Here is a 17,546-nt window from a genome sequence, read left to right on the forward strand (position 1 = left end):
CACAGACAAGGGAATAATTATTGCACTTATCCAAGCAGATGAATTTCAGAGGGATCTGAATATCTCTCTAAGGGCAGTATCAGTATTTTATTTATTTTCGCTGGAATTTTACAAATGGCCTTATTGCTTCGTATCTGATTATTATGCTGGCACGTTTACTCTTCCATTATTATTATTATTGATCATCATCATCATCATCATTTAGCAGTGGTACTGTTCGCTTCCGTTTTTCATCTCTTTATTTAGATAGCTGCTCAGGAGGAGTATGAAATGCGAAGGCAAGAAAGAATGAGAAGCTGCTCTCGCGTCGCGTCCTCTGAGCAAGCAGGCCCTACTCACTGCCTTTTCTCCCCTCTTTGTTGAGAAACGGAGTAGAGGCGTTGTAAAAAGGTCTGTTTACATCCACTTTCCATTCTTTAGGGTCTACCTTCGGGGTTATTTGCCGTGGTACTGCCAGTGTCCTGGACCGCGTCTGCCACTAGACAGATGCCCTCAGTGGTTGGTTGGATGAACGAAAGGTAAGGAAAAGGATGCCCAGAGTTCAACTTGAGACGGGAGGAGGAGGAGAATGGGGCTGTGAGGAGGGAAGAATCCGAAAGTATTTGAGGGATGGAGACAGAAATGGAAATGGATGTCTCAAAGGCTGGAACCGGGAGAGAGGAGGCCTGAGTAGAGACCACAAAAGGTTTCCAGGGAAAAAGTGGCAGATCGAGATGGTGAGGGCGAGACAAAGAGCAGCCGGCTGAGGCTGCTCGAGGTTCTCCGTGGGAAGAAATGGGAAAGAAGTGGAGGGGCGGGGAGGCGGCGAAGGAAGGGGCGTGAGGGAGGAGAGCGGGGCGGGGCGCAGGACACCGGGGCGCGGGACGCGGGACGCGGGGCGCCGGCCGGGACGGCGACGGAGGCGGGCGAGCAGCGGGAGGCGGAGCGCGAGCGCAGCAAAGTTACTCGGCCTTGCTCCGGGCCCGGGGGCCGCGTGCTGCCGGCGGGAGGAGCGAAGCGGGGCTCGGCCGGCTGAAACCCGAAACCTCGCGTCCCGGGCGCGGCGCGCAGGGAGGAAGCGGCGGGGAGGCGGCCGGGCCCTGAGCAGCCGCGGCGCTTCGGTGAGCACCGGGCTGGGGGGCGCAGGCCGGGGTGGGACGGGCTGCCGGGGGATGCAGCTGCGCTGAAGGCATTGTGCTGGGCGCCAGCCCGGCTGGCTCTGCAGCTCCCCTCGCCCTCCCACCGTCCCCGGATCCCCCTGCCCCTTCGGCGTTCCGCTTCTCCCGGCGCCCCTCTCCCCAGTCCGAGTCTCATTCCCGGCTGTACCGCGCCTTGGTTTGGGGAAGCTGGCGCTTTTGCGTCTGGCTTTGGAGCTCTTTGTGGGAAGAGCCTGTGGGGCGCGCCCCTCCAATCGGCCAGAGGCTTTTCAGAAGCCCACCTGGTTCTGCTGGGTGCAGCCCGTTCCATTCCTCCGGATCCCCTCTGCACATCCCCAGGGAAGGGAGAGCATCAGTTCGTGCCCTGGACTCAGTCGAGGAGGGCCGCGCCCCCTGCGGCCCGCTCAGGAATGAGGGTATGGAACGCAGCAGCTAAGACTCTCGGCTGGAATCCGTGAGGACCAGGTGAGTAACATCTTCCTGCTCAGGACTCCGCGTGCCCTGTGTGAGAGCCAGGGTGGGAGACACCTAGAAGTCTTCCGGCGCTGTGGGGTGGGCTCCCCTGCCCCTCAGATCGATGAGAGGGAGAGTCAGTTGATTTGAGGGTTAGGGGGAGGCACTTTACCAACTGGGACAAGAGCTTAAGCCCTGGTGCATCCCTGTGCACAAAGGCATGTGGCATGACAATGTCTGTTAGGATGGCCCATCGCGCTTCAGAGCCATGGGTTTCCCAGTGACTGCAGCCAGGCGTTGGCATCTCTGGGTAGCCCAACTCTGAGGCTCTACTTTTTCATTATCGTACCTCTCATCCCTTTTGCAAAGTGTTTACAAGAGCTGCCATTTAGTTCTTTCTGCTAGGTAGGGGGAAAGGTGCAGTTTGGGAGGGAAAAAGACTTGAGCTCGGTGATCTGCCCAGTGGGGGATACTGATAGATCAAACTACCATAGGTGCTGGAGCCTCCAAATCGGGCCCCGAACAAATCGGGCTTGGACTCTTGGAGCTACGGCTTTGCCAAATGGAAGATGTTTGCCTGTGTAATGCATTTTACTTCAGCCACCTTGAGAGCAGGTGAAAATAGGCGTTTCCCAGCCCCTCCAGGAAGAATGGGGGCGGGGCGTCAGCTTATGTGGCCAAATTCTTCACCCAGCTTCTTTCAGAGCCCCCTCTCCCCACTAGCCTACATCCACTGTATCCTGCACCTCTAAGGTGTTGACAGCTGCTTTCATACTCTTTTAAATCCCTTCACTTAACGTAAACTACAGTTATCGTTCTGTTTGAGGGATGAGGAACTAACAGTCAAGAATGCGAAACACTATGCCCTATTTTGTTTGTTTGTTTGCTTGCTTGCTTGTTTCTTTTGAGACAAGATCTCTATGCAGTCCTGTCTGTCCTGGAACTCACTGTATGGAAGGTGCTGGAGAGGAGGGGCTCCAACTTAACAAGATCTGTCTGCCTCTGCCTCCCGGCTGAACTAGAGTCTTTTGACTTAGCAGTGCTTTGAACGTGGGGGTCCTTTGACTCAGGACTTTTTGTCCTACAGACCCAGTGAGATAGATGGCAGTGAGATAGACACCTTCTCAGAAAGAAACCTGCTTAGTGTTTAGGAACTAACCTTCAAGACCTTGTGTCCCCAAATCTATATTGCAGCCCTGTGCACTGGGAGTCCTCTGACCAAGGAATATGGAGTGGCCAGAGCAGGTGTGTGTGCTGTTTGGGGTCTGAATTTCATCCACTCTAAGTGTCAGCATATCCAGTAGAGTCCTAAGGCACACAGTCCACGGCCAGGAGGCCAGGATGGAGGAAGCCAGGCAGGCAGGTTGGCTGGGTGGCGTTATATACAGAGTGACATCCTGTGAGGAGGCAGCCAGCTGTGGATACAAGACCCCCATCACATTGTCTGATGTGAGCTTTGTAGCGACTGTTTTTGTTTTTTGTTTGTTTGGTTTTTTTTTATTTTTGTAGGAAAGAAATCCATTTTTACAAAATTGTCTTTTAATTCAAAACTCATTTTCGTCAAACGTGCAAAGAACTGAATGGCATGTCCAATTGACCCATTATCTGCTGACTGCCAGTGTGCAGGCTAGGCTAGACCTGTCTACCTGAAATGTTGTCAAGCGTGACTTGAGGGGAGAATTTTCAAAACCAAAAATCTTAACAAGGCGAAGGGTCGCTGTTGGTGTGTGTTGCGGTTTGGAGGAAGGGTTAGCTTTAAGACTCAGTACTTCAGGGGTTGGGGATTTAGCTCAGTGGTAGAGTGCTTGCCTAGCAAGCACAAGGCCCTGGGTTCGGTCCCCAGCTCCGAAAAAAAGAAAAAAGAAAAAAAAAAAAGACTCAGTACTTCGTTGATTCAACCTTTACTAACCTTACCAGCGATCCTTATCCTGGACCAAGGAGGGTACTTTCAGCGTTTTCGATCTGCTTCTTGGGTTGTTTTTCTGTGCCGGCAGAGAAGAGGCTAGCGTGCATGGCAGATAGGTTCTGGCAGTGTTGGGAGCATGAACAAAGGCATTGGCAGTCTGTCCGGTGTAGATCCTGGTGAGGGACATTGGCACTTCTGGTTCGGTTTGTGCTTGTAGTCTACTGGAGTCGTGGGTGACTGGGAATAATCTGAAGCACCCAGGTACTGCCTAGCCCTGCCCTTTCCAGTGTGTGCTCTGGGGCACGGAGTGATGGAGACTATGAGGTATATAGTGAGTTCTCAAATCCAAGCGTTATTAGGAACAATTTTTAATATAAAAACATGTAGAAAATATTATTTATACATCTTGATTCTCTCCATCACAATAAGTGTGCTGTATGTGTGTGTGTGCATATGTGCATGTGGAAACCTTCCTCCACCTTACTATTTCTATTTTGGCAATGTATATAATGATTTTTGACCATGCTCACCCCTTACCTCTCTCTCCCCACTCCCTCTCTAATTGAACCCTTCCTTCCCCACTAGCCCTTCTGTACAGTAGTATCATTTTTGGACATCGGATTAAGGTTGTTTGCATGTGTAAGTGGGGGAATGGTATTTACTGGAGCTTGGGTAACTTACTATGATCAATTTATGGCTGAAGACAGCGTCTCCTTTACCTAATTTTTCTGAATCCGGGACCTCTCTTTGAACCCAGAGTTTACTAATCCTCTAGGCTGGCCAATGGGCTCCAGGGATCCTTCTGCCCCCTCCACTGTCCCCCTCATTTCCAGCACCAGAGTTAAGATGTGGGGATGAGACTTTTACCTGGGTGCTGGGGATCTGGACTCAGGTCCTCATGTTCGAGGCAAGTACTCTGCTGAGGGACTGTCTGCAGCCCCTCCCTCCAGGTCCTCAGTGCTTCTGTGTTACCTTGCCTGGAGATACAGGCGATACGATTTACTCATCTAACAATATAAGACATTGTAAAATAAGGTCATCTCTGTTTCTAACTTTAGAACCAACCCAAATATAAGTTGAATATGCCTTTGAGAAAATATTAATGCATAAATGGGGACACATGTCATTTTTATAATTTACTGTTTTGATCTGACTGTATGACATAAAAGTCATCCAATCTCAGTGTCTTCTTCTTCTTCTTCTTTGAGACAGGGTCTCACTGTACGGTCTTGGCTTGCCTTGAACTCATGGAGATTCACCTGCCTCTGTCTCCAAGTGCTGGGATGAAAAACTTACATCACCATGCCCTGCAGCTTCGTTCCTTTAAATGGCTGCATAGTACTTCACAGTGTACATGCTATAATTCATTTAAACATTTCCCTATTGGTGGACTCTTAGCTTGTTCCCACTTAGTCTAGTCTTTATGTATGGCACATTTAGAATATTTCTGGATACAAATTATTTCTAGATGTAGAACTTGTGGGTTAAAGAAATGCAGATTTTAAGCAGTCAATCAGTCCATCCGTCCGTCCGTCTATCTAATCTTTTCCAGCACAGGGTCATGTTATGTAGCGCTAGTTGTCGCAGAACTCACTGTGTGGACCAGGTTGGTCTTCACCTCCCAGAGATCCACCCACCTCTACCTTCCAAGAAACCAGACTAAAGACGTGCACCACGGCACTGGTTTATGGAGTTATTTAAAGGGTTTTCTTTTGTCTTCTAAGGTCTGAGAGACGGTTGAAAAGGATATCTAATTAACTTACTTATGTAAGATTACTTGTTTAGGGTTAGGTCATGGAGTTAAAAAAAAACCACAACATTCAAAATTATAGAAATTATGTAACGTAACAACCCCACCCCACTCCTGTTCCCTAGCCCTGCAGTTCCTTTTTGACATATAGCCAATTTTGCTAGTTTTTGCCTACTCCTTCGGAGATAATCCATACACCCACAGGTGGAACAATATGTATCATTCCTTCCATTCTAAAACAAATACAGTGGCAGGCTTAATACCCGAGTCTGCATATGGCATTTTAAGATTATTCTGAATCTTAGAGAATAGCATTCGTCGGGTGCGTTTTAAATGCTAATCGATTCTTGTCCATTTACTCTTAACATTTAAGAAATCAACTTGGGTTTCCTGTAATTTCTCTGTCCATTCCTTTGCCACCCTCCACCCCCAGTGAACTGTGATCTCATCAGTGTAAGAAGCTCTGTCTAGATTCTGACTTTAACCCAGCTGTTGTTAACAAATCAAATGCCTTCCCTTCCTACTCTGTGTGTGTGTGCGTGTGCATGCGTGTGCGTGCGTGCATGCGTGTGTGTGTGTATGCATGTGTGTATATGTGTGAGTGTGTGTATGTGTGTGTATGTGTGTGTGCACACGTATGTGCAGTTATGCAGGAGCATTTAATATCTGTGAAGTTAGATTGGTGCAATTTTTCTTGGTGGCTTTCTGTTTTCTGTTTTGCTTTTGGGAAGTCCTCTCCAATCTCAGGGTTATGTCTTTTTAAATTTTGTATTTCTTATTAATTTATTTACTTATTTTTCAATTAAAAAAAATGTTCAAGGGGCAGGTTAAGCACAGACTGCTCTTGCAGAAGCCTGGAGTTCAGCTCCTAGCACTCATCTCTGCAGCTCACAACTGCCTGTAACTCCAGCTCCAGGAGAGGCTGGTCTCCCGTGCGTGCACATGCACACACACACACTCACAGATATACACACACAGAGATATTCATTCCAGGATTTTGAGCGTAGCTCAGTGGCAGAACCATGACCAAGGCAACTCTTATAAAGGACAACAATTAATTGGGGCTGGCTTACAGGCTCAGAGGTTCAATCCATTATCATTGAGGTGGGAACATGGCAGCATCCAGGCAGTCATGGTGCTGGAGGAGCTGAGTTCCATATCTTGTTCAGAAGGCAAACAAGAAAAGACTGATTCCCATGTGGCTAGAAGAAGGTTCTCAAAGCCCACCCCCACAGTGACAAGCTTCCTCCAACAAGGCCACACCTCTTAATAGTACCAATCCCTTAGGCTAAACACATTCAAACCACCACACCTAGCATGCTGGAGGCTCTGGGATCCAGCACTGGAGAAAGAAGAGCATGTACTTTCACTTTTTCTCTCTTCCGTGATCTCCGTGTCAGGGTTTGCGTCTGCCTGTGATGGTTTACATATGCTTGGCCCAGGGAATGGCACTATTAGGAGATGTGGCCTTGTTGAGTAGGTGTGGCCTTGTTGGTGTGTGTCACTGTGGGTGTGGCTTCAATACCCTTGTATTAGCTACCTAACAGCCAGTCTTCTCCTAGCTGCCTTCAGATGAAGATGTAGAACTCTCGGCTCCTCCTACACCAGGCCTGCCTGGATGCTGCCATGCTCCTGCCTTGAGGATAATGGACTGAACCTCTGAACCTGTAAGTCAGCCCCAATTAAAAGTTGCCTTGGTCATGGTGTGTCTTTACAATAGTAAAACCCTAACTTAGACACTGCCCCTGAGTCTATTTACCCAATGTCTGTTTTCTTTGCCTTTTAAATGGATTATTTCCCAACAAGCCTTAAGGGTGTCCTTTCCCTGGGCAGGCAGAATATAAGCAAGGGAGTAATGGGCAGTGGAGACCTTGTATAGGCACAGAGCTGAACAGCAGCCATGTCTGAAGATCTGGGAGTGACTTGGGATAGCAGAGGTGGGAGGCATCAGCTAATGAATAATGTCTGCAGGTGTGGGAATCACAAGGCACAGATGGGCCTGTGTGGGGAACGATCTGTCTGGCTGAGTGGGGAGGACAGATTGGAATGGGGGCGAGATCAGAGATAAGATGGCATAGGCAGGTCTAATAGTAATGTGTCGGGGCAGGGGTAGCATTCTGAGACCGGTAAGGACAGCAAGAGGAAGCTTTGAGCTAGACTTTCGTGATGCATGGGGTATCAGCCATAGGGAATGGAACAGATAAACTTTTACCAATACACACACGCACACACACACACAGACACACACACACACAAACACACACAGACACACACATACATACAGATACACGCACATACACAGACACACACAGATGCACACATACACTCACACACACAGACACACGCACATACACACAGATACACACGCAGACACACAGACACACACACAAGCACACATAGACACACACATACAGACAGACACACGCACATACACACACAGACACACACACACAGATGCACACACACACTCAGACACACATACACACACACAGACACACGCACATACATACACAGACACGCCGACACACAGACACACAGACACAAACACACACAGACACATGCACATACACACACAGACGTACACACACACACAGACACGCACATACACACAGACACACAGACACACCCACAAACACACACAGACACACACATACATACAGATACACGCACATACACAGACACACACAGATGCACACATACACTCACACACACAGACACACGCACATACACACACAGATACACACGCAGACACACAGACACACACACAAGCACACATAGACACACACATACAGACAGACACACGCACATACACACACAGACACACACACAGATGCACACACACACTCAGACACACATACACACACACAGACACACGCACATACATACACAGACACGCCGACACACAGACACACAGACACAAACACACACAGACACATGCACATACACACACAGACGTACACACACACACAGACACGCACATACACACACAGACACACATACACACACAGACACACACACATACATACAGACACACATACACACAGACGCACACACACACTCACACACAGACACACACACAGATGCACACACACAGACACACAGACACAGACACACATATACACACTCACACACACATACACACATGTACACGTACACACACACAGACACACACACACAAAGAGATGCACACACAGACACAGACACACATATACACACTCACACACACAGACACAGATGCACACAGACACACATATACACACACTCATACACACACACGCACACATGCACACACACATGCACACAGGCACATGCACACACACACACACACACACACACACACACACACACACACGGTATCTTCTTTTGCCCTGTGTGTAAATCCAAGGCTTGAACATCATCATTAATTCGCCCAGGATCACCCTGCCAGAGTGTCACTGAATGATGTAGCCCCATCTGGATTACCTGGCAAGAGCAGTCAAAGATGTCCTAGGTTTCTGGTTTGACTTTAAATTTAAAAAAATTGTGTGTGTGTGTGTGTGTGTGTGTGTGTGCGCGCGCGCGCGTGCACGCGCGTGTGCAGTACACATGTGTCCAAATGCCCTTAGAAGCCAGAAGCCAGTCCCCTGGCACTGGAGTCGCAGGACGCTGGGAGCTGGGAGCTGCCTGGTGTGGGTGCTGGGAACTGAATCCAGGTCCACTGCAAGAGCATCAACTGCTCTGAACTGCTGCGCCCTCTCCAGCTCATCCTACTGTTTAAAAAAAGACAGGGTCTGTATCCCAGGGTGGGCTTGAAGTCCCTGTGTAACACAGGATGGCTTCATCTTCTGCCTTCATTCCCCGAGTGCTGGGATTGTAGGTGTGTGCAATCGCAAATGCTTTATTTAGTGCTGGGGATGGAGCCCAGGGTGTGTGCTAGGTGGGCGCTCTGCTAACTGAGGTTCATGTCTAGTCTCTAGGTTTCTGTCCTAAGGGGTGGGGTCAATAGTGTTCTAGATGGTGCAGAAACATGAAGACCTGTGTATTCAGACGGTAGGAGCAGAGACGGTGAGCTCTGTATCTGAGGTCTTGGGTGTGGCATGTGGGAGAGAGCATGGGTGGGTGGATGTGAGTCTGGTTTCTAGGGAGAAGTTAACTACCAAAGGTTAAGTGCCATCCCCCGGTGTGACAACTCCCTGGCAGTTCCGGGTGTCCCCTGCAGAGGGTGCAAAGTCACCTCTCCTAGGAGTCAGGGTTGAGCTGGACAGTTACCTGTGACTTAGCCCGCCCTCTTCCCCACGAGTCCTGGTTCTCTTCACCAACACCACGTGAGGTTTTCTGCTTCCACAGAGGGCTCGAAGGGAAGGGCTTGTGAGATAGAGGAGGCAGGGGACATGGGCGCCCATAAGCACGAGTAAAGATGAATTTAAAAGTGCCTGTGGCCCAGACTTCCTCGGGGCAGGTAAATGAATGGTTTCCGAGACTAAGGCAGTTCCCCACTGGGAGGAAGTACTCTTCCACACTTAGGGTCAATCTTGGGGCCTTGAATCTCTAATGGAGCCTGGGAAGTTTTCTCTTCGCCTCCTCCTGCGGTCCATCCATTTGGTCCAGCTAAGTAGCCAACTGGCTTTAATTACATTTGAAACGCAAGGGATTGCCTCTTCCACGGCTGACTTTATACATAGGCACTTCAGAGTTTGCCTCGACAGCCACTCTAGCAACTGTGTTTCCCATTTCCTCACATAGTCTCTCTTCCCTTGACAATCACACAAAGTAAGTTAATTCTCTCTCTCTCCTCACAGAGATGTTGAGAGGCTAAAAGCCACCATCACCAGAGCCCAGTCCTGGGTTTGGTAAGGATTTCAAAGACCAGGTTCTTCTAATGATTACCAGGTCTAAATGGATTTAGTGTGGGGTAGCGTTCTGTCACTGTGATAAGAGTTTCTCCCCTGAGAGAAACAGCTTAAGCAAGGAAGACCTGATTTGCTCATGGCTTAGGAGGTCCAATATACCAAATGCTGGCCCACTGTTTCTGAGAGCAGAGAGGGGAGCAGTGAACAGAGAGGGGGAGCAGTGAGAAGAGGGGGGCAGTGAGAAGGGGGGCAGTGAGAAGAGAGGGGAGCAGTGAGAAGAGGGGGGCAGTGAGAAGGGGGCAGTGAGAAGGGGGGCAGTGAGAAGAGAGGGGAGCAGTGAGAAGAGGGGGGAGCAGTGAGAAGGGGGCAGTGAGAAGAGAGGGGGCAGTGAGAAGAGAGGGGGGCAGCGAGAAGGGGGCAGTGAGAAGAGGGGGGCAGTGAGAAGGGGGCAGTGAGAAGGGGAGCAGTGAGAAGAGGGGGGCAGTGAGAAGGGGGCAGTGAGAAGGGGGCAGTGAGAAGAGGGGGGCAGTGAGAAGAGGGGGGCAGTGAGAAGGGGGGCAGTGAGAAGGGGGGCAGTGAGAAGAGGGGGCAGTGAGAAGGGGGCAGTGAGAAGGGGGGCAGTGAGAAGAGAGGGGAGCAGTGAGAAGAGGGGGGAGCAGTGAGAAGGGGGGCAGTGAGAAGAGAGGGGGCAGTGAGAAGAGAGGGGGGCAGCGAGAAGGGGGCAGTGAGAAGAGGGGGGCAGTGAGAAGGGGGCAGTGAGAAGGGGGGCAGTGAGAAGAGGGGGGCAGTGAGAAGGGGGCAGTGAGAAGAGAGGGGAGCAGTGAGCAGGGGGGAGCAGTGAGGGGGAGAGCAGTGAACATATTGCAGAGCGCAGAGCTGTTTATCTCTAGGTAGCTGGGAAGCAGGAAGAGGAAGTAGGGACTCTGAAAGACAAACCTCCCAGTGGTACACTTCTAATCAGGCTCCCTCTCCCACCACCATTTCCACAGTTTTACAACAGTCCATTGAGTTCTGAGCTCACCAGTGAATTTATCCACGGGTTAGGCCATGCCTTTATGTGGGATCCAGTTACTTTGGTAAGCCATGTGTCTCAACATTGCTTTGGCAGCCATGTCTTCAAGCAGGAGCTCGTTAGGGAGATACTTCATATCCAATCCATAAGGAACTGTATAGGGAGGATATACAATGTTTATCTCCTGAAAGGCAACCTGGGAAACATTTGTTAGCAGCCTGGAAGGGAACAGTAACGGCAAACTTTAGATCTTGCACTATGTAATGGTCCATTTAGCCAAGAAGAAAACTAAAACAAACAGGGAAACTGTCTATCACAAGGAACTGTGATAGTGATAAGCATGGGGTAGAATGTTCCAGAAAGGATTCTTCAGAGATTAGCTCAAGTGTTAGTCAGGCCTTGAGTATTCAAATGTGTGGTAGTTAGTGCTAAGGAGGCTCATGGCCTCGGGCAGAGGAGTGGCTTCCCAGCCCTCAAGAATCTTCTCTTGCCCTTTTATTATCTCTTCAACTAGAGGACACGCCCAAGAACAAAAAGCTACTGTGAATTAATTACTATGTGAAAATGCATTTGAATTTTCCTGACCTCAGAGACATTTACTGTAATATCCTTTATTTGGTCCTCAGACAGTACTTGGGATGTATTTGGTTGGGAGGACCCCTCTCGGGTACTGACACCAAATGATCCATTTAGAGACTGAGGGGTAGGATAGTTTACATAAAATAAATGAAGGGCAGCGTGGGAACAGAGACATTTTTTTCACAGAGGCCTGTTTAGACCTTCTGCACAGACCCCTATGGTCTCTGCAGGAAACTCAGCTTTTTCCAACAGCCCAGTGACAAGTCGATGTCATTGAGCCTACCTTTCCAGTGGATGAAATGGGGCTCAGTGTCTTTGCTTTTAAATCCAGCAATTTCCCACATATAGCTTGCAAATTATTAAAGCCAGATTCCCAGCTCTCTCAAGGACCCTGTATGCCTGGATGGTACCACTGTTAACCTGAACCCCCGCTGTTTATCATGGACCTGCCCGGGAGAACCGGCTCACCTGGGAGACCTGGAGGAAGTGGCTCTTCCCAGACAGAATGCATCCCACGGACTTTTGTGTCAAGCCTTCCCGGGTGAACTCACTAAATCATCAGGGGAGCTGCCGGTTGAATATAGGGAAATGGACAGCTAAAGGTTTGTAGAGCAAATTGAAAGTGTAGGAAAGACCGTGCATGTCACTGTGTCCCTGTAGGTGTTCTGGTTTGCTTTTCTGTTGCTGTAACAGATACCATCACCAGAAGCACCTTGGGGAGGATGGAGTTATTTGCTTGTACTTTCACATCACAAGGATCAAGCATATCACATGACAGCATTGCCGGGAGTCAGGAGAGGAATCGTATAGGACCACTGCTTGCTGTCGTGCTCTCTCTCTCTCTCTCTCTCTCTCTCTCTCTCTCTCTCTCTCTCTCTCTCTCTCTCTACCTGGCTCATTCACCCACTCACACCCAGCTAACTTTCTTATATAGTCTAGGCCCTCCTTCCCAGGGATGGTGCAGCTCACGGCGGGATGGATGCTTCCACATCAACCATCAATCAAGACAGTCTCTCACAGACCTGGTCCTGGGGCCAATCTCATATGAGCAATAATCAAAATATAATCCAATAGAAGCAAATAACCAATCTGATAAAACTCAACGGAGGTTCCTTCTTCCCTGGTGATTCTGGCTGTGTCGATTTGACAACGGACACTCACTGGCACGGTCGGTGTTCAAGGACACAGTAGGACCTTCTTCAGTGTCATGGCAAATACAGGTTCAGATCATGTGACAAGGGCCCACTGTCAACCCCACTGGCTGATCGATTGAGAAGCTAGCAACCCTCTTGGAGGTCTCAAAAGCAAACGACAGTATAGAATTGATTTCTAAGGCCCACGTGTGGAGGGGATTTATGTCTCTGTTTTAATATCGAGGGGATTTATGTACAGGGGAAAGGAACTGGACGATGGCTCAGTGGCTAAGAGCTCTGGGTGCTCTTCTAGAGGACTTGGGTTCAATTCCCAGCACCCACATAGCAGCTCACATCTGTCTATAACTGCATTTCCAGGGGAATCAGACACCTGATTCTGGAGTACTCTGGCATTAGGTCACATGTTGTACACCGACATACATGCAGACCAGAGATCCATACGTATAAGACAAAATAAAACTTACGTAAAAGTACGATGAATTTTCATGTATTTTGCCAAAAAGCTTACTAGAAGGAGTTAACATGCTACTAATGACATCTTACTAGTTCAGAAAACTCAGCCGTCCAGGTTGGGGCATCCCAAAGGGTAAGCTGGTCTTTAAGTGCAGTTTTAGAAATTGTTACCGGTGCTGCCCTTCTCAAACGTTATATTCTCCTACGTTTAGGTTTACCATGGAAAGGGTGAGCCAGGTAGGGTTCTGGGGGCTCGCATTAGGGGTTGAGGATAGTCAGACAAGGGTGGATGGAAAGGAGATGGGAGAGCGAATGGCTACCCCATGGTACCTGTTCTTGCCGGCTGTTGGATTGTTCTGTAACAGCCACAAAGCAGTCCACCTTCCCGGGCATCTCTCTTCCCACCCTTGACGGTGACTTTTCTCAGCAAGGACACTTTTCTACAGGGACTTAACTGAGAAGGTTATCTAGCCGTGGCCAGGCGCAGTGACTTCACAGCTCATTCGGGGACTTCGCTGTCTCAAGCTTTCTGCGTTGTGTGGGACTTCCAGCCATAGACTCAAGGAAGGACTCTCCTTTAAACATTGGGTTTGAGTTTCTTTTGGGAGAAAGGGAAAGGAATGGAAGTCATCCCTAAATCAGTGAATGGAGGCCAGAGGTCAACATCTGGAGTCTTCTTCAATTATGCTCCACACCATTATCATCATCACCATCACCATCATCACCATCACCATCACCACCATCATCATTACCACCACCACTACCACCACCACCACCACCATCATCATCACCACCATCACCACCACCACCACCACCACCACCATCATCACCATCATCATCACCACCACCACCACCACCACCACCATCATCATCATCACCATCACCACCATCATCATCATCATCATCTTAGGTATCTTGGGATGGAGAGATGACTCAGAGGTTAAGAGCACTGACTACACTTCCAGAGGTCCTGAGTTCAATTCCCAGCAGCTCACAACTAATAACTGTAGTTCCATGAAACCTGATACCCCCTTCTGGTGTGCAAACGTACATGTAGACAACACAGCCAATATACATAAGTAAATTAATCTTTTTTTAAAAAAGAGTATCTTTTAAACTATAATTTATTATTTGTGTGTGGATTATCTTTTCTACCAGGTAGGACAGGGAAATCAAATTCAGGTTGTCAGACTCGGTGACAAGTGCCTTTACCTGCTGAGTTATCTCACAGGCCCTCCACCTTATGTTTTGAGACAGTGTCTCTCACTGAACCTGTTACTTCCCGATCAGTGAGTTCTGGAGATTTTCCTGTCCCCACACAGCCTGTGCTACGGTTACAGAGAGGCACCTTTATACCAGCTTTTGAAGTATGGGTTCTAGACATTAAACACTGGTCCTAATGCTTGCCCCGTTGAGTACTTTATTGACTAGACCGTGTCCCCAGCCCTCAAACCAAACACACACAGCCTAGAGCTGTGTGCTGAGCTCCAGGGATTTCAATACATTCCAGATGTGGAGCCAGGTTCTAAAATGGGGGTTTAGGATCTGAGAGAATGGGAAGAGGGGGTCACCTGGAAGGAGGGGGTGCCCTGTGTGAGATAGTGAAGACCGTGGGAGTCACAGGTGGTTTGGGACATGCTAGGCTTTCAGTACCTGTGACAGGAGACTTGAGATGGTTGGTGGCCAGCCGTTGAGTGGATGCAGGAGTCTGCAGCCTGTGGGGATGTCATTGGTGTCTCTCCATCCATGTTGGGGCTTTTAAGCAGATCTTGGTCCAGCTGCCTGTTGACTCCTCAGGGCCACTGTGGTTATGGCGTCAGGTAGACTTGGAATGCCTTAGACAGTTCTGACCTGGTCTGACCTCATTTTGTCTGTGGACTTTGCTGGTGTTCTAGTTCTGGGGGCTGAGCTGGGCCTCATGGGAAAGCCTCACCTCACCCTTTTTCCACTCAGAGGAACCACGTGGTCCAGGTTGGAGTTTCCAGTAGGAGAAGGATGCTTGCCTGGTGGGCAACTTGGAGTGTCACTCTAGTGAAGACTTTCTCTGTCATTGGATGGCATAGCCTTGCCTTTCCCTGAAGCTCTTCCTCAGGACTCTCCAGAATGAGTTGTCCTCCTTACATCCCTCCCACCGCCTGTTTGTGGGTCTGAGGGAGGCCGAGACAGTCTTTCCTGGGGATGATGCTAACTGGTGATCCCGGGCAATCTGAAGGCAGCCTTGACTGTCGTTAGCCAGTCCTGGGAGAAAGGCCAGTTGCCCTTTTAAAAGCTCCATGATTTGTTTCTGAGACTCTAGCTTTGCCCTGGACTGAGTGTTCCTCAGACTTTCCAACCAGACACAGCAGAAACAGCAAACAGAGTCCCAACCTCATGTTGAGTTTTGCTTTACTTTGTTCCTCACCCAGCCTCTGGGGGTCAAGTCGATTCATGATTTCCTTCAGAGACTCAAGGTCACTGAGAAGGTGTCAGATCCCTGGAGCTGGACTTATGGGGTGGGGAGGAGGGAGCACACAAGCGCGTATCTCTGGCTTTCTCTCTCATTGTGGCCTATGGTATCCTTGTCCAACCCCATGTCACGAATTTGTGTATTTTTAATATACAACACGGATGTTGGGAACCAAACTTGGGGTTCGCTAAGTCAGCCACTCTGAACTACAGAACCATCCTCCAGTCCCACGCTTCCTTTATTATTATTATTATTATTATTATTATTATTATTATTATTATTATTATTTTTAATGACTCTCCTCACTCTGTGGGACAGCAAAGTTAAGGTGAAGATGAACAGATCCTTAAATTTTTATTGGGGTGAAATATACAAATGGACATGGCGTAAAATTTACCATCCTGATCGTTTCTAAGCGTACAGTACAGTCCTGTGGTGGTCATAATATCATGCAGCAATTACCATCGTCCCTGTAGAACTCAACATCTTGCAAAAGTGAAGCCTGCACCCATTGAACGATAACTGATGCCCCTCCCTGTCTTCCCGGATACTGGCAACTGCCTTTCTGCATTGTCTTCATGATTTTCTTTTCTTTTCTTTTCTTTTTTAAAGAGACAGTGTCTTTCTTGTAGCCCATGCTGGCCTTGAATTTTCAGTCTCCGCCATATCACCCTACCAAACTATCTGTCTTCATGATTCCGATTCCTCTGCCTACATCATATAAATGTAATCACAGAATAACCACAACTGGCCTGCCTTAGCGTGTCCTCGGCTTCCTCTGTGCTGTAGCAAATGTTAGAACATCCTTCCTCATTTTGATCCTGAATAAAATATTGTAACGTGCACTGTTTTTTAAAAGATTCCTTTATTTATTCTATATATTATATATTATTTATTCATATATATGAGTGCTTTATTCGTATGTATACTCACATGCCAGAAGAGGTTGCTGGGAATTGAACTTAGGACTTCTGGGAGAGGAACTGTTGTGCTCACTCGCTCTCTCTCCGGCTCCAACACAGATTATTTTACTTACCCAGTAATGGGTCAGTGGGCATCTGGGTCACTGCTGTGTCTTAGCTGTTGTGAGTAAAGCCGTTGTGGACATGACTGTCTACAAAGGCTGTTGTGAAATGTCTTAGAGACATTTTTCAGTTCTTCTTAGCGTCATTGTTAGTAGTGTGCACCATGGCTTACATGTGGAGCTCAGAGGACAACCTTGTGGGCTCTGTTTTCTCCTTCCGCCTTAAAGTGGGTTCCAGGAAGAGAGCCCAGGTTGCGGATTTGTGATACAAATGTGGTTACCTATGGATCTGTCTTGCAGGTCTTACTTTCCGTTCTTTTGCATATGTGCCCAACTGTGGGATTGCTGGACTGGACCGTAACTCTCTACACTAAGTCTCCCAGGAACCGTTTTCCACAGTGATGCTACATTTCATACCCCTTTTCAGTAGTCTGCAAGGCACTTTTTTTTTAAAAGATTTATTTATTTTATGTGAGTACACCATATGTCAGACACACAAGAAGAGGGCGTCAGATCCCATTACAGATGGTTGTGAGCCACCATGTGGTTGCTGGGAATTGAACTCAGATCCTTTGGAAGAGCAGTCAGTGCTCTTAACCGATGTGCCACCTCTCCAGCCCCCCCGTTTTTATTTTTAAAAATTCATTATTGTTGTACTCATTGTGGTCGTCATGGTTGCTGTTATTTGGAGACAGAGTTTCATTGTGTGACCCTAGATTGTCTGGGACCCCATATATAGACCAGTCTGGCTTTGAACTCATAGAGATGTCCGGGCTTTTGCCTTCCCAGGGCTAGGATTAATGG

At 48.5% G+C, this 17,546-nt stretch overlaps 1 protein-coding gene across 4 annotated transcripts in view; it reads left to right on the plus strand.

Annotated features, from left to right (window-relative positions):
- The first annotated feature begins 536 nt into the window (after positions 1-536).
- The window catches only part of Gpr161 (G protein-coupled receptor 161), a 45,583-nt gene continuing 28,573 nt past the window's right edge, over positions 537-17,546 (plus strand). The window contains exons 1-3 of one of the 4 annotated variants that reach the window (XM_087580241.1): positions 537-716; positions 1,476-1,601; positions 6,808-6,912. The gene's annotated coding sequence lies outside the window, so the exon portion shown is untranslated. 4 annotated transcript variants of the gene reach the window in all.

This window comes from Rattus norvegicus, chromosome 13 (genome assembly GCF_021556685.1).
Source record: "Rattus norvegicus strain SHRSP/BbbUtx chromosome 13, alternate assembly SHRSP_T2T, whole genome shotgun sequence".
NCBI classification, from domain to species: domain Eukaryota; kingdom Metazoa; phylum Chordata; class Mammalia; order Rodentia; family Muridae; genus Rattus; species Rattus norvegicus.